At 35.6% G+C, this 27,200-nt stretch overlaps 1 long non-coding RNA gene across 1 annotated transcript in view; it reads left to right on the top strand.

Moving 5' to 3' along the window:
• The first annotated feature begins 20,080 nt into the window (after window positions 1–20,080).
• LOC109377816 (uncharacterized) overlaps window positions 20,081–27,200 on the top strand; it is a 9,934-nt gene continuing 2,814 nt past the window's right edge. Inside the window, exon 1 of the long non-coding RNA XR_002122937.1 lies at window positions 20,081–20,124. This is a non-coding gene — a long non-coding RNA (uncharacterized LOC109377816). The remainder of the gene's footprint in view (window positions 20,125–27,200) is intronic.

Here is a 27,200-nt window from a genome sequence, read left to right as displayed (position 1 = left end):
CTGCCTGGGGCCACCTGGCATGAGCCACCAAGCAACCCGCAGATGGCTGCCACTCGTGCTGTGCTTGGAGGTGACTTGAGAAGCCAAGCCATGAACCAAGGCCAGCTGCCGCTAGTCCCAGGCTTAGGGCTGCTAGTCCTAGAGGTACAGGACATGCTGAAGCCAGATGCTGCTTGTTTGGGTTCTGCAAACCTTTCAGAGACTCTAGGAAAGTCTGCAGATTGAGTCAAGGCAGGCAGTTTGTACAAAAAAAAAACCACTGGAAATGGCTTGGAGATGCCCAAAAGTTAGGTGGGTCATGGTCTCTGAATCACTAGGGTGAAGCCAACCGTGTTAGCCAGGTTGATGGAGACTCAGACGTGGCAGCTGCCTGCCTGTACACACTGGGAAAGGGGAGGGCTCAACAAAGAAATAATGGCTTCCAAAAGCTCTTCCATCTGGGAGAAAGCTGCCCCTCCAACCCTCACACTGACGCCAGACAACTCAGTTCCTTTCCATATGTTCTTGATGCCTTTTGAGCTGCTGCCCCAGTGCTGGAGCTCAGAGCTACTGAGTCTGTCAGCAAGTAAGTCTGTGCACTGACCCTCTAAGAGGAGCACTTGGGACTCCACGCACCCTCTGTCTCACTCAGCCACAATCTCTACTGGTTTCCACAACCAGAAATAATAGGGACTTCTTTCCCTGGTGCTGGAACCCTGGGCTGGGGAGCCTGACGCAGTGCTGTGACCCCTCGCTCCTCCTTGGGGGACCTCCACAGCTGAGATACCCCTTCCAATTTTTAATGGTCACAGATGGATGTGGGACCAGCCCGTTCCATGTGTCTGCCCCACCTACCAGTTTCAAGGTGGCTTCTCCTATGTGTCCTTAGTTGTAGGGCTTCGGTTCAGCAAGACTTCAGGCAATTCTCAATGATGCTTGTTCTGTAGGTTAGTTGTGATTTTGATGTGGTTGTGAGAGGAGGCAAGCATAGCATTTATCTACTCCATCATCTTGACTGTAATGACAGTAGTTTTTAAAAGTCACCAATTCTACATTCTACAATGATGAAAGGAGTTGAAAAGGTTTGTGAAAAATACCTACACCCCTATCCTATAACACAGTTGGAGTGGGTAGAAGGAGAGTCTGACTTGAAATATTGGTCAGGAATAAAAGAAATCATGATAAAATAAAAAACTATACACATTATTCTAAAGTTGTTAATTTGAAATCTGATCATGAATCATAAAACTATCTCTGCACAGACCAAATGCAATGACAGGACTTGGTGACTGACTGAATAACTAACTATTCATACTCCCACCAGCAATGAATGAAAATACCAGTTGCCCTATATCCTTGCTAATTTTATTTATGTTTTAATTTTTTCATCATTAATGATAATTTGAAACTTTTCAAATATGTATTAGTCATATACATGAGTACTATGAACAGCATATTTATTGTGTCTATTAAAATATGCTCATTCTTCATATTTATTTGTAAGTCCTTTTAGAGAGGAAGAATGTGAAAGCTTTGTCTCATCTGATTAGATATTTTTCTAGAAATTTTATGTTTTAATAGATTTTTGGAATCATATGCCATATAGAAGTATTTCATTTTACCATATTCAAATTTGTCAGTTAGGTTTTCTAATACAAAGGAGCCTAACTAATCCAAAGATTATTTTGAGAAATGAACTGTGTTTCTTCTAGGTTTCTAAAATTTATTATTTTTATTTTAGCTTTTATTTCCACTAGAATTGTATTTTTAAAATTCTATGGTAAATATCTATTGTTTTAATAAATAGTCAATGGTCAAATGACATTTATGTATAATCATTTTCTGATTTGGAACTGCCACCTTTATCATATACTAAATTCTATCCATACATAAATTTCTCTGGACACCTTATTTTCTTCAAATGACCGATTAATCTTTTTTACTGCACAAGGCATATACTATTTTAATTACTATAACTTTATAATACATTGACTTATGATGAGCCAAGTCTCATTCACTTTACCTTTTAAAATTGTATTTGCTTTTCTTTGTCATTTACCTTTTTAGATAAGCATTAGATTTATTTTAAACTTCCAAAAATCTCTTTTAAAATTTGATTGCAATTTCCTTATATTTCTATACTCAAATTATTAATTTACTTATATAATTAATATTATCCTCTCAATTTATTCAAAATTTTTATGTCCTTTGGGAAATTTTATAGTCTCTTCACACAGCTATTGCATATTTCTTATGACATTCCTTAGTAATTATTTTATAGTTTTTGCAAAATGATTTCTCTTAGGAGTAAATGTTTATTTTATTATTTTTTTCCATTAAATGTTTTGTATAAGGAGATTACAATTAATTTTTGGATATTCATCTATGTCTGGTCACATTATTTTTTTGTTTTAAAAGCCTTTTTCTTCAAATTTCACTGTGTCTTAAAGGTAGACAATTATAACATTTGCAAATAATGATATTCTTTCTCTCCTTTTATATTTAAAGCTAATTTTTACATTCTATTTATTATTCAGTAGTTCTTGAAAAGTTCTGAATAATAGATATGATATTTAGAATACCCTTCACCAATTTTTAAACATAACGATAATATCTAAATTGTTTTCATTTTAAGTATGAATTTTTTAGGAACTGCTTTTATGTATAATACATTTGATAGCCTGTATGTCTAGTATATGTAATCTTTTTATTTTTTTAATTTTTTCTTGTTGGGAAACAGCCATGGTCATTGGTTACACATTGCTTTCGTGCTACAATGGCATAGTTGACTCTTTTAGGGAGGGTGCAGCTCACAGTGGCTCATGGGGGGATTGAACTGGAAACCTTGGTGTTAACACCATGCTCTAACCAACTGAGCTAACCAGTCACACCTAATATAGTAATTTGTATTTCACAGAAGAAAAGGAACTCATTTGAAACACACAAATAATTGGAAAGTAATGTTTCATGCAAATAAAGTGTAACATTTACATGGCATTCTTTTATTCCTCCAGTGTTATTGAGATATTATTGACATATATGAAAGTTTAAGCTGTACAATGTGATGATTTAATAAATGTATATATAGTAAAATAATTACCACAATAAAGTTAGTTAACACCTTCATCCCCTCACACAATTACCTTTTGTGTGTGGGATGATAACATTTAAGATCTACTCTCTTACAAGTGTATAATACAGTATTGTTCATTATAGTCACAATGCTGTAAATTAGATCCCCAGAACTTATTCATCTTTTAGCAGAAAGTTTGTGCCTTTTGACCCACATCTCCCCATTTCCCCTACAACCCAAGCCTCTGGAAACCTCCATTCTACTCTTGATACCTTTGAGTTTGGTATTTTTAGATTCTATGTATAAGTGAGAACATACAGTACTTGTCGTTCTCTGTCTGACTTATTTCACTTCGTATAATGCCTGCAAGATCCATCTGTGTTGTAGCAAAAGGCAAGATTTACTTCTTTTTTATGACTGAATAATATTTCATCGTATATATACACCACATTCTCTTTACCCATTCATCTGTCAGTGGACACTCAGGTTGTTTCCATGTCTTGGCTATTGTGAATAATGCTGCAATAAACATGGGTGGGTCGGGGTGGAGATATCTCTTTGAGATACTGATTTCATTTCCTTTGGATACATACCCAGAAGTGGGATTGCTGGATCATATGGTAGTTCCGTTTTTTATTTTTTGAGGAACCTCGGTATCATGTTTCTTATCAGTCTATTATAAATGATCCTCGGTATGTTGGCATGTAACACAAATGTTTACTGAATTATGTCAAATACATTTTTATCATACCCAAAAATGATCAATATGGTTTTATGTTTAATGCAATAATAAGAATTACACTAATATATTTCTTATGTTAAAGCACCCTAAGCAGGAATAAATGTTAGTTATAAACTATTCTGTTAAGACTTTTGCAGCAACACAGTGAAACTTATTATTTGAAAATTTAAAAAATGTTTGCATATTCAAAAGTGAAATTGTTTTATTGTTTTGTTTTTGAGGGGATACCTATGATTTTATTTGTTTTATATTGTATTAGGAGTAAAAAAAAAAAAAAATACCTAGAGCTCAGCATGCCACCAGTGAGCACTGCCACTCTCAGTCTCCACATGTCCCTAAACAGAAACAAAAGGGGACCCTCCACATGCTCCCAGGAAGACGCCCAGTTACATGTCCAACACCGTGCCTGCCACCACAGTTGGACACATCAGGACATACCCCGCCTTGCTCTGTACCTCTTTTTATATCAGTTCCCATAAAAACCCCAAGACTCCCAGCAGCGTTATCCCCTGTGGCTCTGTAAACTCAGTTGATCCTTAGCTCTAGCATTAATTCTCAGGCATTGGAGTCTAATCAATGTTCATAAACTCAAAGATGTCTGAATACCATAGAACTGATAAAAATGAAAGGTGTGAAGCATGATACATTGGCAAGATGGAGAATGCTATGAAACGGGATGTATGGCCCACTTAGAGGAATTTAATTTAAAAAAAATTACAAAGATATTGTGCTGGGAAAAAGTGCCAAATTCAGGCTGGAAGCATCCATTTCAGTAAATCTATCCTGAGAAGGAAAAACATTTTACAGATGCTCTTTAACCAACACAACCACACCATCTCCATTGAGACAAAAATGTACACTATGACAAATAATGTCAGTTTCTCTTTATCTTTCTTCTACTCTCAGCTTATTCCAGTGAACATAGAAACAGATACAAAATTTCAAAGCTAACACTGATCCATTGACCTTTCAGTTACCATTACCTAGCCCCCAAAAAAACACTGGAGTAAAAAATCCATTCATTAAACCAGCAAATATTTATTGAATGTCTACTATGTGCCTGACAGCTAGGCCTGAGGACATTATGGTGGGCACGGCAGATGGGGTTTGCTTTCTAGAAGCTCACAGTGTAGTGAGGAAGACAGACATTATAGTCAAGTACAGTTATAAATTGAGTAATTTGAAGAATAGGAACTCTGTACCTAACTTCCCTGAAGAGGTGACGCTTGAACTGAGATGTATGAAGTGCTAGGAGTTGAAGAGGTAAAGATAAGAAGAAAGGGTGTTCTAAGTAGAGGGACCGGTTCAAAAGTTCAACAGCAGGAATGAGATGGATTCTTTTTTTGGACTGAAAGGAAGCTATTGTAGTTTCAGTACAGATTAAGGAAGTAAGTGCTGTGTGAGAGCACAATGAAATTCTTTTTCAATGGTCAGATTATACAAGACTATATAAATACATTTTTAATCTACTAGTAGTTTCCCATAAATGCTTACAAATAGAATTAAGCTCATAATTCTCTATAAGCATAAAAAATTAACAGCCTCTATTCTAATGCTCCTATTCAAAAAAAGATGAACCCTCTCATTGCAATTTATTTTCTGTCGGAGTCCTTCTTAACTCTCAGATTTTGTTGAAAACACCTGGAATTTAGTTCTGGACTACTACTCACTGTTCTTTACATTATGACTCATTTAATTGATTTGCTTATGAATTTAAATAAAATTCAAAATCACATGAAACCCCAAGGTCTGCATAGCTGGTGTTAGGACCACGATTGCAGAATACGAAACTAGGAAGATTGCCAAAGCAAATTGCTTTGACTGAGTCTGCAGAGGGAGCAGCTGGTATTAAACCCTGAGAACTGCCGGGATCAGAAATTAATATGCAAGACAGATACTGCATGGTATCTTTATATGTGGAATATATATAAAGACTAACCCATAGAAACAGTGGAAAAGTGGTTGCCAAGGGCTGAGGAAACTAGCGAGAGGTTGGTAAAAGGGTACATGTTTTCAGTTATTAAACGACTAAGATCTGAGGATCTGTTGTAAAATTTAGTGATTATAGTTGATAACACTGTATTGTATAATTGAAATTTGCTATAAGAGTAGAATTAAAGTGCTGTCACCAAAAAAGAAAAAAAAAAGAATAATTACATGAAGTGATGGTAACTAGATGGGGTGGATCGTTTCAGAATGTAATATATATGTATATCAAATCATTGCAATGTACACTTTAAATATCTTATAATTTTATATGTTAGTTATATCTCAACAAAGCTGAAATTTAAAAAAATATAGATGCAATAGCTTCTTATTTCAATTCAGACTAATAGATTGTGGGCCAGGAGTGCCATCTATTGGCAACACTTGTAAAGTGCAGAATTAGCTTTCAGGGAAGGGAATTATTTTCAAGGTTGAATTCATAAAGCTAAATGAATGACAAGATAATCTATCTTGTGTTAAGAAATCACAAGTAGAAGTGTAGTTTAAAAATATAGCTTCCAAGCAACTCCTGATATAGTTTTTCCCAACCTTCAGCAAATTTGTTCAAAAAGTCAAAAGAAAATCACAAATTACAAATATATTGAACATCAACAATAGCTTCAACTGCAAAAATCTGAGAGTAAGTTTTATTGATTATAAGGATAATTCATTGGTTTGATAAAACAATATATTGTGTACTCAGATCTCAGCTCATTAAATAGAAGATATTTGGAATACATTTTTTAAATTCAGACATTTATTAAACAAATTTACTGTTAAGTGTCAGAAACTCATTGCATGCTGGAGTCATTGCAGGGAACAAGATGAGGTCCCTGCTCTTTGAGGGCTCCTATCCTATGTGGTGCATACAAAGAAATAAATTAAAAGTAACTTTCAGAGAGAGATAAGGGCTTTGAAGAAAACAAAGCAGAATGACTGGACACACTGATTATAAGAGCCAGAAAGCTTTAATTTAGAATGATCAAAGAAGGTGTCTTTGAAGAGAGGATGTATTAATTAACATTTACTGCACTATAAATCACACACTATCTTAGGGGCTTAAAACAGCAAACATGTACTATTTTTCATGATTCTTTGAGTTGGCTGGGCAATTTTCTTCATCCAGGACAGCTCAGCTATGGCTGAATGATTTTGGATAGCTTCACCCACAGCTCTGAAGCTTGAGCCAAGATAGACGGAGGAGAGGCTTCTCTCCACATGCGATAGCAGAGTTCTCAGCAGCAAGAGAGGATGGGCTGATGGTAAAGGGAGGTGGGTAGAAAGTCACAAACATTAATCATGAATAACCTGTGCTCACCATCTTTAAGTGATCTTTGAAAATCAAGTGAACCACTAGAAACATTGAATATGGATTTACTTATTTAGCCAGTGTATTAGTCTCTCATGCTGCTAAAACAAGTTATTATAAATTTAGAGTCTTAAAACAACATATATTTAATGGAAAGACATCCCATGTTCATGGATTGGAAGATTTAATATTGTTAAGGGGTCATTACTGCCCAAAGAGATTAACAGAGTTAACCCAATCCCTATCAAAATTACAACACTGTTTTTTGCAGATAAAAAAAACAAAAACAAAAAAAACTTTATCCTAAAGTTCATATGGAATCTCAAGGGACATCACATAGCCAAAATAATCTTTAAAAAAAAAACAAGTGGAAAAACAAGGTTGGAGGTCTCACACTTCCTGATTTCAAAACTTACTGCAAAGCCAAAGTAATCAAATAGTGTGGCACTAGCCTAAAAGGCAGATATATAGACCAATGCAGTAGAATGAAGAGTACAGAAATAAACTCCATGTATATAGTCAAAAGATTTTTGAGAAGGGTGCCAAACCATTTCATGGGGAAAAGACAGTCTTTTCAACAAATGGTGCAATCAAATGTTTCAGAAAATGTGTGTGTGTGTGTGTGTGTGTGTGTGTGTGTGTGTGTGTGTGTGTGTGAGTGTGACAGAGACAGAGACATGGAGAAAAAGAAGAGAGAAAGGGAACAAATTTGAGGAAAACAAATGGGGCAAAATGTTAATTCGTAAACCTGGGTAATGGATACAGGAATTATTCCTACTATTCTTGCAAATTTTATGCAAATTTGGAATTATATCAAATTTAATTACATTAAAAGTTATTCAAAAAGTTGCTTTAAAGTAAGTGGGCTAAATGATTGCTTTAATGCTCCCCCACTCAAAAATCTATATGGCTAAGATTATGATTTTTACCTGCTTTCCTGAAAGGAGTTGTCAGATGACAAAATTAAAACAATTTAGTAATGAGTTTGATGTCCTTATTCAAGGGAAAACTATCCATGGATTGGGGGAGTAGAGTGCTTCCCAAGCAATGAAACACTCTTCCCAAGGAATTCTGGGCAAGAACGAGTTTCATGCAGTGTTAGAAAAGGCAACTCGGAAACAGGATATGATTGGCTAGGAGATCAGGGATTTCCTTAGCAGGCTAGCAGGTCCTATTTTCTAGGGTAAGGTAAGCTAGCTAAAGTTGAGATGGAAGATTCTGACTGGTGTATGTTACATTTCCTTGGCAGATGTTTCCTATAAATGCAGGCCGACTTAGGTTTAGATTTGTGACATAGGCCAACTCACTGGGGCAATCTCTGCATTTTGGGTCCCAATATATGAACTAACTTTGAATCAATGAAACTCTAACCAGACAATGCATGTGTAACTCAGACTAAATGCACTCCTAAGAATAATAGAAATCACTATTCCTATTTTTTATTCCATGATTCAATGTGTTACAGATATTGTAATTGCTGCATTTATTTCTCTCACTATATTATCCTAAGTAACAACAGAGGCTATAATGTCTAAATATAGTTCCTGCCTGTTTTAATCAGTTATAGAATAGGAACCATTGGCACAAAGGCACATTTTTGGAAATATGGCCTCAATTTCAGAAACTTTAGTTTTTCAGCCTTTATGTGTTATATTTTACCTGCCCCTTCACTGCATTTTCCTAGGGTCATAATTAAACAAATTATCTCTGAATTCCCTCCCCTGCCCCAACCCTATAGACCAAACAATTTAATACCAATGAAATACACAATGTATGAATAGAAATGAGATAGTTTGAAATAATTAATGAATGTTTTAATTTACATAAATTAACCTGTCAACATAAGAAATATCCAAACCTGTAGAGAATGTCAATGAGTTTATTTGAGCCAAACTAATGACAATTGCCGGAAAGCAAAATCTCAATGGGTTAAGAAAATACTTCCAAGAATGGAAGTTTTGCAGCTAATTTTATGCATTAGAATCAAAGGGGGAGACATGAGGAAGGTTACATGAGATCTATGGATGATAGATTAAGGCGGCAGGAGAAAGCAAAGCAGGGAAATCTCTGGGATTGAATAAAAAGTAAAATGGAGAGACACTTCTTTTACATTGGTGAGTACATGATAGTTAATAACATTTTACAGCACATAGAGATGGTATTCGGGGAACAAAATAACAGAGGGGTTCTGTGATTTTGGGCTCTGGTGTGGTGGGCTGTGCCCTGAGGGGTCTGGAAAAAGGGATTACTCTGACATTCCAAGGATATGTTATCTTAGATGCAAAAAGACAATAGACAGCCTCATTTAAGGTAATATTGACCTTTGTCAAGGAAGCTACAGGCTAAGGATGTGACTACCCACCATGACCCGCTTTGAGTTAGAAATTTTTATGTTCAGATCATCTTATGTGGTTAATTTCAGTCTCTGAGTTTGTAGGGCCCACCATGCTGGCCTCCCCTGAGCTTGTCAGGTTTAATATGTGGCCCCTTTTTCATCACAGGCCCAAAGAAGACTCTCAGAGCCCAGGGAAAGTTTTGTTTGATTTTCTTTTTAAATCTCAAGTCAATTGTTTCCATTAACATGATCTTTGTCCTAAACCCCCTGGTAGAATGTAAGAGCAACAACAACAAATAGGTGCCAGGCGCTGTGCTAAGTGCTTTACATGTGTTAATTTAAATTATTAAATCGACATTAGTATATAATTAATTTGTTATTATTACATTAATATCCATATTTTTTAGAAAAGAAAAACCAAGACACAAAGAGATAAAGTAATCTGCCCAAGATCACTGTGATAATTGATTTATAAGAAAGGCATATTTGGTCTTCTGGCACAAAGCTACTAAACCCCTTGGAACTTCCTAAGTGGTGAGAGTGACAAAGGTGTCTTTTGTTATGTTAATGAAGTGACTTTGAGACCACACCTAAGGAGGGGGTAGGGCCAGTTGCCAGGAGAACCAACCATGTGATTATAGAGGGTTGAAATTTTCAGTCTCAACCTTCTGAGCTGGGCTGGAGGTTGAATTGATCACCCAAGGCCAATGAGCTAACCAATTGTGTCTATGTAATGTAACCTCCATACACACACACACACACACACACACACACACACACACAGGAGGAGGGTTCAGGGAGCTTCCAGGCTGGGAAACCAGAACACTTCCATGTGCTACCATGCCAGGGCCCCAACTCCACAAGAACAGAAGCTCCTTTGCTTAAAACCTCATTCTATGCACCTCTTCATCTGACTGTTGATTCATATTCTTTTATATCCTTTGTAATAAACCAATAATCTAGTGAGTAAACTGGTTTCTTGGGTTCTGTGAGCTGTCTAGTAAATTAATGGAACCCAAAGAGGGAGTCGTGGGAATCTGTGATTTCTAGCCAAATCTCTCAGAACTGCAAAAACTGGACTTGGCAATTGCCATCTGAAGTGGGGGCAATCTTGTGGGTTTGAGCCCTTAACATATGGAATCTGATGCTATCTCTGGGTAGAAAGTGTCAGAACTGAGAACTGAGTCGAATTGTAGGACACCCAAATGGTACTGAAAATTTGCTTGGTGATGTGGGGGGAAATCCTGACACGTCAGAATTGGTGATCAGAAAAATCAGCCACAAAGCTAGTAATTATGGGCTGTAACCCAGAACTTCTGGCTCCAGGATCTGACATACCTAATGTTATGCCGCTTTTCAGGGTCCGGCAAGACGCTTTGCATATTATTTTCTTCTTTATCTTCCACAGGGACCCAAAAGCTTGACCTAGGGCAGGTATTTGAAACTGAATGTATTCATTTCTTTCCTCCTAGTTGGGGAACAGCCACTCTTTGTGTCCTAAATGCCACTTTCCTATAGTGTTTTGTGTTCTATATGACCATCCCGGTACCTTCAAGTGTATGGCCCAGTGAATAACATCTCCTTCGGCAGCACCTTACCTTGATCTCTGCTGGCATTTTGATTTATCTGCTCCTCCTTTGGGGACTCTGATATCATTTCCCCATTTAAAGGCATAAGAGTAAAAAAGGGCAGGGCAGGATGTATGGTACCATGGAAAGCACTGGCTGGTACGTGGAATTGAGACCATCTTTCTCACTGACTGACCCATTTCTCTGAGTCTCAGTTTCTTCCCTTATGAAAAGTAAAGTGCTTTTAGTACTTAGCTTCCTAATAGGTTTTGTGGACATTGTCTCTTAAAATAGAACAAATAGTTCCTAAGTCACAGAATTAGATAAAAAATATTTACCTATATCATTAGGTAAAATGATATAAAATGCTTATAAACTTATAAACTATATACAAGTATTAGTGACCATTAACAGTCATTGTTACCTGGGTTCAGGATCAAGAATTAGGTAATAATTATTTCTATCTACTATGAGATCATTAGAGAAGAACTAGATCCAAATTGGCATTCTGAGTTCAAAGATTAAGAATTAATCAGGTAGGGCCAGCCGAGTGGCTCAGTTGGTTAAGAGCTGGCTTGGGACGCCAGAGGGCCCCGGTTCGGATCCCACATATGAGGGCCAGTGATGCTGCCCTCTACAGCTAAGATGCTGAACAACAGCTCAACCTGGAGCTGGGCTGCCATGAGTCACCGGCCAGGCGTAGGCTGCAGCCCCTGTGGCAGTGGGTTGCCATGGGCTACTGTATGTAGCCAGCAGCCGCAGTCAGCAGCCAGCAGCCACAGTGAGCAGCCATCCAGAAGCCAGCAAATGATCTGCCTCACCCGGGAAGAGTGCAATGATGGTGCCAACTTGGACCAGTGAAGCAACGTCCTCCACAACTAGACTGAAGAACAAAACGACAGCAACTTGTCTGTTCCCCTTCCCCCAATTCCCCAGCGCTGTTCCCATCCCCCAGTTCCCCAATAAAAATCTTAAAAAAAAAAAGAATTAATCAGGTAAACAAAAATTCTATGAGACTCTTTCCCTTCCCATTGTCATAAACCAGAAACTATTACAGGGAGATTAGTAATCTCTGTTTGGCCTAATAAGTAAGGCATAAAGAGCAACATGAGATAATCCAGTGGTTTTCACTGTATTCAAATAATGAAAGAAAATTCCTAAGCAAACTCTACAATTTTTATCTGTTGAAATTTGAAGAACCTGCTTGGGAGTCATATAAAACCTCCTGGGTTTCTAAGCTAAGAAGCACATAGGACCCAAGAAACTGAACATAACACTTTAGTTCCAACAAAGCCCATAACAAGAAGAGTACAATTTCAGTGTCTATCTTTATGAGCATTGGGTGGACAGAATGATTTTTACTTCCTATGATGTTTCTTAGGAGGATCACTAGCCAAAACTTTAAAATGGAAAAGTAGCTAGACATGCAGAATACTACTGAACTCTGAGGAAAGAAATCAAAGAATATCTAAATAAATAGAGAAGTACTCCATGTTCATGGATTGAAAGACTCAATATTGATAAGATTTCAATTCTTCTCAACTTGATGTATAGATTCAATGCAATACCAATCAATTTCCCAACAAGCTATTTTGTAGACATTAAACACATTCTAAATTTATGTAGAGGGCAAAAGATCTAGACTAGCCACAGAGTACTGAAGAAGAACAAAGTTGAAAGACTTATACTACCTGATTTCAAACTTACTACACAGCTACAGTAATTAAGACAACATGTTATTGGCAAAGGAATAGACACATAAGTCATTGGAACAAAATAGAGAACCCAGAAATAGATCCACACAAATATAGTCAACTGGTTTTTGACAAAGGAACAAAAGCAACTCAGTGAAAACAGGATACTTTCCAAAAAATGATACTGGAAAAACTGGACATTCATATGGAGAAAAAAAGCCTAAACACAAACCATTCACAGAAATTAACTCAAAAATGAATCATAAGCTAAATGTAAAATGCAAATATATAAAACTTGTAGAAGAAAACATGAGAGAAAATCTAGGTGAGTTAGGCGATGCGTTTTTAGATACAGCAACAAAAGAATGATTCATGAAAAAAATTGATAAGTTGGACTTACTAAAATTAAAACTTTTGTTTTACAAGAAAATCCAAAGACAAACCACAGACCAAAAGAAAATATTTGCAAAATACATCTGATAAAGAACTTGTACTCAAAATATACAAAGAATTCTTAAAATTCAACAATAAGAAAACAAATAACACAATTAAAAAATGGGTGAAAGATCTAAAAAGACACTTTAGCATAGAATATATACAGATGGCAAATAAGTATATAAAAAGATGCTCAACATCATATGTCAATAGGGAATTGCAATTTAAAGCAATAATGAGATACCACTACACACATACTAGAATGACTAAAATCCAAAAAAAATGACAACACCAAATGTTACCAGTGATGCAGAGCAACAAGAATTCTTATTCACTGCTGGTGGAAATACAAAATGGTGGAAGCACTTTAGAAGACAGTTTGGCAGTTTCTTACAAAACTTAACAGTTTTACCATACAATTCAGCAATTTCACTCCTAGGTATTTACTCAAGTGATTTAAAAATTTATGTCCGTGCAAAAACCTGCATGCAAATATTTATAGCAGGTTTTCACAATCATCAAAAACTGGAAGCAATCCAGATGTACGTCTATAGGCGAATTAATAAACAGCTCTACACACATACAATAGAATATTATTCAGTGATAAAATAAATAAGCTATTAAGTCATGAAAAGATATGGGTGAATTAAGGAGCATATTGCTAAGTGAAAGAAGCTAGTCTGCAAAGGCTACATACTCTATGATTCAAATTATGCGACATTCTGCAAAAGGCAATACTATAGAGATAGTAAAAGATCAGTGGTTACCAGGAAGGAGGGGTGGAAGAGCTGAATAGGTGAGGTGTGGGAGATTTTTTAGAATGGTGAAACAACTCTGTATGATACTATAATTGTGGCCATATAACACTGTGCATTTGTCAAAACCAATTGAATTTTACAATTGAATTTTCACAAAGAGTGAACCTTAATGAGTGTGAATTTTAAAAAATCATATAGTTTGGGGAAAACATCCCACAATGGAATGCAGAATGTGATATAACAATCTAACTGTATTCAACTGTATGAAACAATTCACTTAAGAGAGTAGGGAAAATGGATGCTGACCTACGTAACTGAAAATGAGTGGAGTTTGTAAAGCAAAAGGCAAAAGAAAATATACATAAGTACTGCACTCTAGTTGATAAAGTTGAGGTACTGGTTGACAATTCTGATGCTTTCATACATGTGCACTGGAATTGAACAATGGAGTAAATGGACGGCAGATAGTGGGAGTGAGGTTTCTCACTGTTGGAGTGGGAGTCTGCAGATAAGCAAGGGCAAGAGGCTAGAATTGTCCAAAAGAGTTTCTTCTGAGAAAGGTTGGGGGATTTCTGATAGGCTAAGTGAACAATGTAAGGAAAAGTGAGAGCAACATGATGTAGCCAACAGGAAATGACGTCATGGCCTGCAACATTCAGAAGCAAAGGGAAGACGGGGTCTTGAGGAGGAATCGGCAAAGGCACTGGGCCTCACTAGGCCCTCTGAGTAAAAGACCAGAGGCAGCAACAGCAGGCTGAGCTCTGTTTAGTGCCAGGCTTAGAATCCCAGGGCCAGGGATTCTCCTGCGGATGGTGCTGTCCTCCTGGAATGAATGTCCTACCCAGCAGAGATTTTGTGTGTCTGCGTGTGTTTTTGGTTTTTGTTCGTTTGTTTGTTTTTTAGGTCAAAGCAATTTCACAGCAAGAGAAAATGGCAGCAGGGGAGTAAAAAGCCAGCTCACAAGTAGTTAGAAGACTATGTGACAGCATATGGCCCAAGCCAATTCAGCACCAGGGTGTCAGAAATCTATTGAAATTAATATAAGAAGTTTTATAATTTTTGAATCAGGTTCCTGGCAGGAAACAGATAACGCACTCCAATTGGGTAGTCAGAGAAAAAAATAACAAAATGGGCAATATATAAGGGAGAGTACCCTCAGCTAGGGGTTGGAAACAGGATGCCATTATCACCTCTAGGCCTGAGAAAACAAGGACAAGAGCTATAACCTTCCACCCAGGAACATGGCCTATCTGCTGTGACTCATTCTCTTGTGTTTCTCTGATTTCCTGTTGGCGGAACCAGAATGAGATATCACCTCACACCTGATAGAATGGCTGTTACCAAAAAGACAAGAGATAACAAATGCTTGTGAGAATGTGGAAAAAAGAGAATCCATGTGCACTGTTGGTTGGAACGTAAATTGGTGCAGCCACTATGGAAACCAGTATGGAGGTTCCTCAAGAAATTAAAATAGAAGTACCATGGGATCCAGCAATCCCACTATCTAATGAAGTAAAATCACTATCTCAAAGAGATATCCGTACCCCCATGTTCAATGTAGCATTATTCATAATAGCCAAGTCATGAAGAGAAGTTGGTCAAAGGGTAAAAACTTCCAGTTATAAGAAAAATAAGTTCTGAGAATCTATTGTACAGCATGACGATTATAGTTAACAATACTATATTGTATACTTGAAAGTTGCTAAGAGATTAGATCTTAAGTGTTCTCGAAGTAACAAAACCAAAAAATGGTCATGATTCAAGGTGAAAAAATGTGTAAACTAACTTTATTGTGGTAATCATTTTGCAGCATATATGTATTAAATCATCTCATTTTATACCTTAAATTTACACAATGTTATACCTCTATTATATCTCAATAAAGCTGAAAATAATCAATTCCTTATTTCATAAAAAAACAGTTGTTATAAAATTTTGCAAAGATGGTGGCAACAGAGGTTTATCTTTTGAATCTTTTAAAATTCCCACATAAAGACTGCCTGAGCAACTGGGAAACAAAGCCAAAAACCCATGGACAACATTTACATTAAACCTAGGTGGCAAGATTCTTCAAAAACCCAAAATACGATATAAGTGAGTGAGAACAAACCACCAAGAGCCTCGAGAACTGCAGGGTCCTGAGTGTGTACAGGAAGCAGAGGAAAGCAGCTTCTGAACAGCCTAAGAACACAGCCAACTAGTCATCACCAGAACAAGCAGAGGACCAACGGACGAAAAGCAGCTTACACTGAGGGACTTTGCCTGCGCCAGTGACAGCCGAGTACAAGGGTCCTCAGTGAGGGGTAAAGGGGCGGGAGCAGTCTGCCACCTGAACAGTCAAAACTGAAACCCCACAGCCTCCTTACAGGCAAAGCCCCACAGTGAAGAAAAACTCCCGAGAAGGTAATCAAAACTGAGCAGACTGGGGACAAAAGAGATGGACGTTCCAGATAAAAATGGACAGAAACCTAGCCAAGAAATTTCATAAAACAAGCCCTTGCATTTTTAATACTATATAAGAAAACAACAGAAGAGGAAGCTTTGTTATGTTAGAAAAGCTACCCTGATCCATGCCTCCTTATAAAAGTTTAGGTGTATATGAAAGTGATTTTGTACAAAAAATTTAAGATGCTAAAGAATGTAAGTCAAATTTCTTACAAAAATTATGAGGGAAAGGAGACTAAAAAACAAAATACCACTCCTACAGACAATGAAAGCACTTCAAAAAGACATGCCCACAGAAAAGATTTAAAAAACAAACAAACAAACAAACAAACAAAAACCATATAACCTTCTAATACAAATGAGATAACAGAACTCAGGGAAGAATTAGAATGTTTTTTAAAAATCATTTATAAATAAAGTCTGAACTACAAATAATGCAAAAAATGAATACACATGAAAGAATAATGCCTGGAAAGAAACTGAAGATAAAAAGAAGGAAAAAAATCACATAGGAATGAAGAAGCAAATAAAGACTTTAGAGAAAGTAAAAAATATTGTAAAATTGCCAAAGCAGAGGCAACTTATACTTAATAGGAGTCTCTAAAGAAGAAAACAGCAGCAAGGTAATAGAACAAATTCTAAAAACACTAACTCAAGAAATTTTCCTGAAATTTAGAGAAAATTTGAAACTAGAAATTGAAAAAAACTACCTATCTGACAATACTAACCCAGAACAACCAATACAAAGGCATAGCCTAATATGATAATTGGATTAAAATATATATGCCTTAGGCATCTCTGAAAAATAGCAAGTGACTTATAACAGGAATAAAAAATCATCCTAAGGGTTTGCACTCTTTGCCAAAAGAGAAGGGAGTATCATAATAAAGATACAGAAAGAAAGAAAATGTCATTTTCTATGTGCAATATTGATATTCCAGTAAAGGGCATAAATAAACTGCTGCTAGCTAAGGGGATATTGTTCTCATGAGCCCCTGGAGAGTGACTCTCAGGCACCAAAATGCTTAGAAAGAATCAATGTAAGCACTGGTAGAGCATTAAACCTACAGTTACTTGTAGAACTAAGTGAGAGTTTAAAAAAAAAAAGAGAGAGTGATGGTTATATGATCTGACAATATATATATATAGGAAAACCATTGTAAAATAGGAGGGGAAATGGGGAAAGTATATGCAAAAAAAAAGATAAAATTTTACTGCTGTCAGAAATTGTACTGTTGGTGGTAGTATTAATATTGTTATTCTGAGGCCATGTAAGTAATGTGAGAATATTCTATCATTCCTATGTCCCTCTATAAGTCAAGAATTTCAATAAGTCAAGAATTCATATATTCTCAGACATATAAAAAAAACTTCTTCAATGCAAGACACTGAAACTAATATGGTATATCTAAGGCTGTATAATATTTATTTGATTAGAGAACAAGAAGGTGATAGGAGAACCCAGTGAAGGACCTGTAGAATTTTTGATGTCCTGAAATTTCCACCTCATTGCTTATTTTAAAAGGATGTTTTTTTGCTCTCTAGTTCTCAATAGGCTCCAAAGACACGGCAATTATTACATTGTTTATTTTGAGGACATTAACAGTCTCAAAGTCCAAGATACCTAAGATATGCTATCAGGCGTTCACTTATCTTGGCATTGGTTACTTACCAGTTCTGTAGCCTTTCAACCACAGGTCTGAATCCAGGGCCTAATGGCATCTTTCCCCAACAAGGAAAGGTCATGTCTTGGAAATGCCCTTTTTTCTCATAGTTGACTATAACCAGCATTGATAGAATACATTTCTGCTAGTCTGCTTCAACATTTTAACCTTATCTCAGCTAGCATGTCCAAGCTTGAAGAAGAAAGGATAGTTCTGTTTTCACTTCTACAGCAGTAGTGGCTACCATGTGTCCTGTTTTATATAAGAGATTCTTTATTTTAAGGGAATTTAGAATCTGAGATAAGAATATTTTAAAAAGTATTGTTCATGATCTTCTCCTTTTTGATGCTTTCCTATAACTCATAAGAAAATGAATCTCTTCAATTAACTCTGTCAAGTCTTCAATTCCCTTCCTGAATCTTCTGAAAACACTCACTCTCAGGAGTGTTTAAAGATTTGGTGGGAAGTCCTTTCAGGTTGTCTTCCACCATCCACCAATGGTCACTAAAGCAGCAATGACCTTTGAGTTTCCACACCAATTATGTATTAGTTGCAAACCATTTTCCAAAAGACGTATGCTCATTATGTGCAAAACAATCAGCTTCATGTCTAGACCTATAATCTTAGTGACCTAGGCACTAGGCTGTCTCTTAGGAGTTAGGACAGAAAATACAGTCAGCGTTTTAGCCTGGTGGTGAGTGGACTTGGGTCCTTTGCCCAGCATCAATGGGAAAGGAAGAGAGTTGAAGACCCAGGTTCTCAAAGTGCAGTTTATCTCAATTAATCATCCTGACATTTTCTAAAGGGCCACCTCCCACTCCTGATACCCACTCAGCTCTCAGCTTGGAATACTCTGAACAACTCTCACCTTCTTAGCTGTCTTCTCTTGTATTTTCTTTCAAAATGCTTTTCCCTCCACCTTGTTCCTCTGTTAATCTATAGCCTATGCTTTCTACCTTTAGGATATCTTCATAAATTTCTAATCTACAATTAATACTGTCTGTTATTTTTTAGAAATGTTACAAATTCATTCTTTGAAAAGTATTTTCTATCATTTCAGAGAATTTGGGTCAAATGGCAATGTAAACGTATGTGTTCTATTTCATTTCTTGATCAAATCTCATGCATAATGAGTTTTAATAGTTATGTGAAATGACTAAAGAACAGTGAGCTTGTTTTAAAATGTTCATTATTAAAAACTCTTGAAGGAATTTATAATCATATATACATATATTCATTTTTGTTATATGTCTATAACTTAAATACATCTGCCTATACAGAATATTTTATTGTCAGAATAATGGTAACTTTATGAAAGCAAGTGCAAAAATTTCTTTATGCCATAGAATACTTTAAGTAGCATAATAGTGGTCTATCCCTTGAAGGCCTCGAAGAATTACCACTTAAAATCATGTGGAGCTGTCCCTTTTTAAATAATTTTTAAAAATTTATTTTTCAATTACCATTGACATACAATAGTATATTAGTTTCAGGTGTACAAAACAACATAGTGCTTAGACATTTTTATACCTCACAAAGTGACCACCCTGCTAAATCTAGCACCCATCGGACACCATACATAGTTATCATATTATTGACTATATTCCTTATGCTATAGCCTACATCCCCATGACGACTGTGGAACAACCAATTTGTACTTAATCCCTTCCCCTTTCTCACCTACCCCCAACACCCCTCCCATCTGACAGCTATCAAAATGTTGTCCTTTTAAAAAAATTATTTATTCTTTTCAGTTACAGTTGACATTCAATATATTTTATATTAGTTTCAGGTGTACAAGCATAGAGGTTAGACATTTATATAATGTATGCAATGATCCCCCCAATTAGTCTAGTACCCACTTGGCATTGTGCATAGTTGTTGCAACATCATTGACTATATTCCCTATGCTGTACCCTACATCCCTGTGACCATTTTGTAACCACCGATTTGTATTTCTTAATCCCTTTGCCTTTTTTCACCCAGATCCCCAACCACCCTCCCCTTTGGCAACCATCAGTTTGTTCTCTGTATCTATGAATCTGTTTCTGTTTTGTTTGTTCATCTATTTTGTTCCTTAGAGTCCACATATGCTAAGTGAAGCAAGTCAGAAAGGAAACTGCTCTTTTAACAGAGGTAATTTTTTAACTACTTTCTCAATTTCATCTGTGGATATTGAACTGTGCATGTCAATCATATATTCTTGACTAAATTGTGTTAATTTATTTTTTTATTCAGTCTGTTTTATTCAGATTTTAAAATGAGTTGGTATAGAGTACGACATATTTTTTCTTAATTCGCTTTATTTTATCAATCATGGTTTCTTTCTTAATTAGGTTAGTTTATTGCTTTATGTATTTATTAATTGCAAATAAGTTGGATTTATTTAAAGTTCTGTTTTTATTTTTATTCTGATTTTTGCTTCATATTTTTGACAGCTTTTATTGTGTGTGTGTGTGTGTGTGTGTGTGTTTCTTTTCAAATTTAATATTTATTTCACTCATTTTCCTAATGTCTTGTTTAGTAATAAGAAGACTTAATTTCATGAATTTTTATTAGTAAAATGTTGGTAGACTCTATAGATTTTAACATTTAGGATTCCCATTTTTGTAAATTCCTAAGTAGTCTGTGATTTCATGTTTGATATTTTTTAGCCTAAGATTTTCGTAGAAATGTTTTCTCTTTTATTTTAAAGTTGTTAGAAGCATTTGCCAAAATTAATTATTAAATTCTAAGTTGTGTCTCATGGTGGACAAGAAAGCAGTCTACTAATTTTCTTTTGTTAATTTTTTGAGTTTTTTATAGTAATTTAATTGTATAGTTGCTCTCTAATTTTAAAGTATAGCACAGTCATCTGGGTATTTGTTTAAAATGAAGTTTCCAGAGCTCTAGTTCTACAGGTACTGATTTAGTAAATCTCTCATAGAGCCTGGAAATTTGCAGTTTTAATATCCCAAGTAATCTTGATGTAGGTGATCTACAAACAACAGTCTAAGGGGTATTATAATATCAACAAATGATCAATATTGGTCATTATTCCATAAGCACAGGAAAAAATGGTTAAATTTCTTTAGGGAATATTTGTGGATAGTAACATAGTAGAGCAGCCTTGTTATTTGTTGTTTATGTCATCTATAGCCTTTCAGGTCTACATGTATAAAAAAGCAATAAATGTGTATAAAGCTACTGTATATACATATAAATGTATATAAAGCTGCCCATTTCTTCCAACAATGTTTGCTTAAACACAATATTTCATTGATTCTGAGATATATAGATAGATATAGATATAGATTTATTTATTTCATCTTACAATCAGTCTGTATCATCAAACTATTGACTGCTCACAATCTTTTTTGGCCAGATGGGTCATCATTGCTTGTGTGTTTACAAAAGTCAGGAATGCCAGCTTCAATATCTGTAGAGTGATCGTCATTGGTTGAATGAAAGTTCCAAGGACAGTTGTAATGCACTCTTTTAGACCCTGAGAACAAATTACAGTAATACCTTGGTTTGCAAGCATAATTCGTTCCGGAAACAAACTACTTGTATTGCAAGACATCGCTCGTTTACCACGTTAAAATGTATTAGAAATGTTTGCTCATATTGCGGAACACTCGCAAACCACGTTACTTGCAATCCAAGGTTTTCCTGTAGTTGTGGGAGAGGTGGGAAGTAGCAAATCCCATGTATTTGTCAATATCCCTGAGACAGGCGTCAAAGATAGGCTAACTCTACACAATTGTAGTAACAGTTTAAGACACCAATAATAACAGCTTTTTTTAAAAATATAATCTTTTTTAAATGTTGCATTACAAACACATTTAAGAGAGATCATACTACCAGGAAGTACATTAACTGACACAAATAGAATTTCTCTTCTGGGCTGAGGATATATCCACCTATCAATATGGTTCAATCTAGACCACCCTTCATTAACACAGATAATTCCCTAAGTTTTACCAAACATATAGACACATGCATCATTTAAAGAAGCTACTAAACACAAAAACAAACTCACCTCCATGCCACTCCAACTCATTGAAAACAGTCAAGAAAAGAGGCCAATAAAATTAAACTGTAAATAAAATTGTATTCTCAGGAGCACTAAATTTAGAAAAGCAGGTTGCCATAATAGAAGGAAAACAATTATATAAATTTAAAACATTGTTTTAAAGTAGATGGTCTAAATAGCAGAGTGCATACAGATAAAGATTGAATTTGTGAGGTAATTCGGTAGTGAGAATGTTAAAGTATTTTCCCAGAATACATTGGAAAAGAGCAAAGAGAAAATAGGTATAAAAGAAAATTTTAGAGACATCAATTGAAAAGTTTTAATTTTACAGAATTGGTTCAAAAGTTTTAAAACTGTTTAATAGAGGTTCCAAAATAAAAAAAGTATAAGAATAAATCATCAATGAAATAATAGAAGATTATTTTTCTAAAGTGAAAAATGACTTCAGACTCATTAAGTACTGAAAGAAAGTAATGTTAAAAACATTCCCAGAGAGGCACTTGAGAAATTTTTGAATTACAACAGAGTCAAAATTCTAAGAGCCTCCAAAATGTAAAATAGGAAACCAAAAAATAGAAATTGTCAACAAATAAATGAGCACCATATTGACTTTAGACTTCTCATCTGAAATTTTGGAAGCTAAAAGGTAATAAAGTAATTTTTTAACTTTATTCCTTAAAAGGATAACTTCTTAAACTAAGATTTCTAACATTTAATTGTCAAGGAAAAGAAGGAATTTCAGACTTGCAATGATTTTTTAAAGAATTTGACAACTAAAACAAACACAAATGGACCAAGAAAATAGTAGTAAGAAAGTAAAGTAGTAGAAATAATAATTGTCTCAATAATTACTAATAAAATAGCTATAAAACTTAAAGAAATCGGAAATAATGTTCAAAACTGTGAAGATAATTTTTTTAACATAGAAATAAAATTCTAGCTGATTTTAATCCAACATGAGTGGGAAATGAAAAGCTGAGGAAAGAGGGGAAAAAACAGCCTTCATGGGGGATTTGTGTTATGTCTAGAGAGGAACTCAGTAGCTATTAATTAGTTATCAATATTAATAGAAAAATATAAAAATCTTAACTGAAATAAGCTATCTCTGAATAAAAAATTAAAGCTAAATTCCTATCTCATGCCATAAGAAAATAAATTCCAGGTGGTTGTAAATAAATTATTAAATATTCATCTCAACAAAAATGGACTAACAATAAAAGAAACTTACAGGAAAACAGGCAAGAAATCTATTACCCTAAAGAGTAAACTTTTTTAAATGACAAAATCAGTAAGTATTTGAAATGTATTTGGTTAGAGTGTTACAAAGGCATTACCCTTCACTTCTATATGCTCAGATATATTTTATATGTTATGTTAGTACAAACAAAATATTCTGAATTAATGGACTTATAAGGTTTTGTCAACAGGACTCTCCTATGCTAAAGTTTTAAACCCTCGGTGGATTGCCTCTCAGTAGACACAGAAAGGTTTTAGTTTAAAATTCTGTACTTGTTCCTAATAGAAATCCCCTTAAAAATCAATTATTATAGGATAGTTTATGATAAAGGAGGCTTAACAAGGATTAAACAGTTCATGTTGCTCCAAGCTATAAATTGTTCCCTACTTTCCTTTAACCTTGACCTTCATCCTTGGCAGAAGCTCATATAACTCCTTTTCTAGTGCTCATGTTGTTCATTGAGGATACTATTTCTGATATTTATTCTGTCACAGCGTATTAAAAACTACTAATTCCCATTATTAGAAAAAAGTTAGATAAAGTTCTTGAGTTAAATGACACAATGGGCATAACAAAATCAATATTTAAAAAAAGGAAGAAAGAAACCTGCACAATGAGGTTGCTGACCTCAAGTGGAAAAATAAATTTGAGATTTCATCTAGCTCTTCAGTCTATCTTCAGTCTATCTAGATCATATTGAATGATGGGAACATATCCAGGTGAATCTCTATGAGCCCATTCATGACTGTCTCCGGAAAAGATTGACAAGCCTCCTGTGCTGGGAGGAGCGGATCTGAGGAAAATTCCTTCAGAGTCAGATTTAACCACAATTCAATATTCTACTCACTCTACTTCTGTTATTGAATGCTAAGTATAATTTCATTTTCTTACATACTGGCTCACACTGTTAATTCATACTGAGCTAGAAGTTAACTAAGCAAATAGATTTTGCTTAAACTGCTATGTGAGAAATTAATTTTTAAATTACATGTAGAACTTTACACGTGGTGAATTATAGGTTGGAAATGAGGGTATTTCTGATCTTGATTTTGCTACCAAATTTAATAGAACTTTTAGCCCTATGTCCTCAATTTGATAAATATAGTCTCTATTTATTCTCAAAGTAGACATGTATTTATTTTTCTCAGTCCTAATAAGGCTTTTTGTAAATTGTATTTGTTCTATCAAGCTTTAAATAGAAGGTCTGTATTATTCCTACTGAAAATAACAAAGCAAAGAGGACTTATCTAAAACCAGTAATTTTTAGGGAAATCTAAGCAAAGTTTATTCTTCTCAAAACAATGTGGTTCTTTGCTAATTGTATCATCAGAATGCTTAATCAATTCAATGGACATATCAGTTCTTCCAATTCACCTCTAGACCAGAGGGACCTAGTGGAACTCACTTTCTCTGAAAAAGTTTATCCACTGTCAGTATTCATTTTCCCTGGGAAGCCCTTAGTAAACCACACTAGCGCATGATACAGGTTGGGGAGATTCTGCTTGCAGATGCGTTCAGAGAGCTTAGCACTCCTCAAGAAAGAAAGAGACACGTGGTTGTTGAAAGAGCTGAGGTATAAAAATTACATCTTACTATAAGTGCAATGGGAAACCTTTGTGGGATTTTGAACAAGAAGATGATACAATCTAACTTATATTTTTCAAAGATCACTCTGTCTGTCTTGAGGAGAACTGATATGGGATGTGGTAGAAGGCAAGACCAGTTGTCCAGGAGAGAGAGAACCATTGCCTGAACCCTAGTCTTGTGGTAGAGATTATGGAAGTACTCATATTTTGGGATATACAGAGGATGTCAAAAAAATGTATACACATTTTCAGAAAGGAAAAAACTGTATTAAAATTGTAATACTCAATATATACCAATAACAAAAGATGAATACAAGTCATGTGTATACATTTTTTTGGCACCCCTGGTATTTTTGAAGGTAGGGCCAGTGGGGTTTGCTAAGGAATAGTGGGATAGAGGAATAAAAAGTCAGGAATGGCTCCTGTATTTTTTAACAAATGGCTAAAACAACCATCATTAACAGAAAAGATTGAGGGTGAGCAGGTCTTAGGGTCTGGAAATGAGCAATTCTACTTGGGTCATGTTAAGTTATACATACACATTATAAGGATTGCTTGAGAGCTTCAGCTCATCTTATGGTGCCTAAGCTCCTGCTGCAGCCTTGCTCATGGCTTCAACCCCACCCATCCGAAGTGACAATCTTCTCTTTCAGTTCTTTCATTTCCTCTGTTTTTGTTGTGTCTGGTGAGTTAAAAGCTGGTATTCTTTCATAACACACTAATCTCTTTCATTCATCGCTGACATTGGAAAGGGTTACGCTGACATTGGAAAAGGTTAGCAAAAGAACCTGAGCTGAGTGATATTTTGAAGAATCCCTGCTTTCTCCAGGACCCACCAAGCCAAATAGAAGCCTGCCTTCCATCAGGACTGCCCCTTCCACAGCCAGTATGAGTAGCCCGCCTGGCACTCCCCTCCGTTCCTTCTCTCTGACAGTCCTACCTAAAGGTCTATGTAAGACACCTTATTAGGACTGCTCATCTTCAGTTTCCCTTCCCAAATAGTGTCTGGAAACCAGAGACCATCATTCCAATAACCTAAGAGGCCCTGTTAGGCCCCAAAAAACTACTGCCTTCCTCCCATAAAGCCCAGCTAGAACCATTCTGTTTCCCCACATAATCAGAGAATTTCCAACTGTTAATAATATATTTCCCTTTCTGGAATACAACCATAATCATGCCAGGAAAGAAAAAATTGCCTGGTCATCTTGCAAAGGCTGTGATCTGTAGCAAACCCCACTGTGTTAGGAAGCCTTCTTGGACTATTATCTGAAACCCTTCAGAGCCAGACATTCATGTGTACAGCACAGGATCCACTCATCCACCCTGGTGAAGGGGCTTGTCTTTCGGATTCCCGGCTGCATGGCCTTCCTTGTGATACTCCCACCAAACTATCCTCAAATACCACTAGTCTTGCACAAACACTGAACAGTAACATAAGACCTACTCTGGTTCTGAAATAAATGGCAGCTGATGACACTGACTTATCTAGATGTTTGATGAAAAGGACAAGCAAACAACTATACAATACTAGATATAACAATAATCAGCAGGTGAAAAGAGCAACCAATGTAGGTGACCTAAAAAGTTCTTTATGGAAGCACAGCACCTTGCTGCCAAATTTTTAAAATAAAACACAATAAAGTTAATGAAGAATAGAATATAGCCCTTGATTTAGAAGATTAAATAAAGGAATTCTCCCAAAATGCATAGGAGGGAAAAGAGCTAGTTATAATATATATAGGAATAATACAGGAACAATAAACACAGGGAAGATTGATTCAGGAGATAAAACATTAACAAATAAGTTTCAGAAGGAGAATGAGGAGAAATGGGCATCTGAATATTGCAGAGAAAATTCCCTGTGCTGGAGAACACTCTGAGAAAACAGATTCTAACATAGAAACTGGCTGAAAAATAGAATTTCAATGCAATGCAATTGAGGCTTTGAAGGGGATATCAGACTATTTTATTGGATAATTACAGTCACTAAATTATAAAATAAAAGTATTTTCTAGAAAAAATAACCCAAACTGAATCTTATAGAAGATTCTAGAAAAGGGAAACAGCATAGAAGGAGTCTTAGAAACATAAAATAGCATGATTAATTCAAGGAACTCTGTATTCATTTTGTTCTGTTCTAAAACTCTCATGGAAAATTCTGTGTCTTAAATAGCATAACCCCCAAAGGCATTAATAAGGATAGAAAGTTTTAGTTCACCTGTGTTCTACAACACCAAGACTTTCCTAATTACAGCCAGGCCCAGGTAATCTTGCATGGTCTCTGTGGGCCTGAGCAGGCTGAGGGTCAACGTTCTGCCATCCGTGTGTGCCCAAGTGTGTGTTTTCCTCATACATTTCAAAGTTAAACACAAAT

This window comes from Hipposideros armiger, unplaced genomic scaffold (assembly GCF_001890085.2).
Source record: "Hipposideros armiger isolate ML-2016 unplaced genomic scaffold, ASM189008v1 scaffold_1575, whole genome shotgun sequence".
Classification (NCBI taxonomy): domain Eukaryota; kingdom Metazoa; phylum Chordata; class Mammalia; order Chiroptera; family Hipposideridae; genus Hipposideros; species Hipposideros armiger.
This window is presented reverse-complemented; position numbering and strand designations above follow the sequence as displayed.